The sequence below is a fragment of the Propithecus coquereli genome, unplaced genomic scaffold, assembly GCF_000956105.1.
Source record: "Propithecus coquereli isolate 6110/MARCELLA unplaced genomic scaffold, Pcoq_1.0 Scaffold196, whole genome shotgun sequence".
NCBI lineage: Eukaryota > Metazoa > Chordata > Mammalia > Primates > Indriidae > Propithecus > Propithecus coquereli.
In genome coordinates this window covers 2752026-2753413 of record NW_012144522.1, presented here as the reverse complement: position 1 = coordinate 2753413, position 1388 = coordinate 2752026, and the positions used below count along the sequence as shown (strand labels likewise).

At 65.2% G+C, this 1388-nt stretch overlaps 1 long non-coding RNA gene across 1 annotated transcript; it reads right to left on the bottom strand.

The window, feature by feature from the left end:
• Positions 1-409: 409 nt before the first annotated feature.
• Positions 410-1370, bottom strand: LOC105809559. Its single transcript, XR_001137447.1, has 3 exons — positions 1239-1370; positions 811-904; positions 410-467 (listed from the first exon to the last, which is right to left on the bottom strand). It is a non-coding gene; the product is annotated as an uncharacterized LOC105809559 (long non-coding RNA).
• Between the last annotated feature and the right edge of the window lie 18 nt (positions 1371-1388).

Below are 1388 nucleotides of genomic sequence, written 5' to 3'. Positions count from 1 at the left end.
GCACAGTCTGGAGGCCTGCGCTGGGGAGACGGAGGCAGGGGGTGGGGTGGACTCAGGGAGCAGGGAAGAGGTGAGGGAGCAGGAATGACCAGGGCCGGGTTGGAGAAAAGGACACAGGGATGAGCCGTGCTCAGGAGAAGGAGGGACAAGAGTGAATGACGCACGGATGTGGGGGACGGGGGTCAAGGTGGGGAACCGCACCCTGGTTCTGCATATGGAGATTCAGCCACCGAGTCATCAGGAGGACAGGGATCCCAGCAGGACAAGGGGTCTCGGGGAGGAGACGGGCAGCTTAGCATTGGCCATTCTGAGCAGAGAGACCCTGGAGGCCATCATGGGGGAGGTGTCCAGTGGGATGTGGGAGGGTGAGACCGAGTGTCACTCACCTCAGGGATTAGGCGGTGACAGTGTCTGCATCCTCCACGCCCCCTGCTGCTCGAGCCGCCTGCCCCCTGCAGGACCTCACTCTGAGGGAACAGACCAGGGCCTGTCACTGGGGCTGGACCAGGGTGCAGAGGGCAGCAGCCTCACCTCCCTGTGCCCTGTCAGGGGCGGGAGGGGACTGAGGAGGAGAGAGCAGGTCTAGCCCCAAGGCCTCCTCGATGACAGCAAGAACCTCCCCATCCCAGACACTGGTCCAGAGCTGGGAACAGACACCACTGGCCATGCGGGATTCTCACCACCAGCTCAGCCTCCCGCCTGGCCCAGGCCCTCCTGCCCCTTTCTGGTCCCTCCAGCACAGGGCTGTGGGGTCAGCGCCGTGTCCCTGGCTCTCCCACCGTCCCCCCGGGTCCCCGGGGCAGCGCTGACCTGAGGAAGATGAGGCAGAGGCAGAGAAGCAGGATCTTCACAGCAGATTCCACGACGGCCACCAGAGCCACCTCTGCCACGGACCCCGATTTCCCTGCGGAAAAGTGGGATGAGCCAGATTCACCTGTGAAACCGCAGCCCCGTGTCCTTCCTCCCTCATCGGGACTTGTCTGTGGGCTCCCCAGGCCCTTGCTGTGTCCCTGCGTGTGGGGCCACGTCAGCACAGGGCTCCCCAACCCCTGCCAAGACTGACCAGCAGGAGACGGAGGGCTCTGGCCCCGCGGATGCTCTGGGCTCATGGCTGAGTGTGACGCTGAGCTGGGCACAGCCCTCTTCCCCACACTGAGCCCAGGGGGCCGCTGGCTCGGTGACCTGGGGGCTGCAGGTTGATGTTGCTGGGGGTCTGGTGTGCAGCCCCTGACACTCACTCTGCAGGGAGAGGCTCAGGGAGACGTGCCGGGAGCCCAGAGGGTTCTGAGCTCGGCAGGTGAATTCCCCATCCTTGAGGTGCACTCGAGGCAGCTCCAGCTCCCCAGGGTTCGAGGGCTGCGAGAGGCACAGCGTCAGGCTCCCCCGGA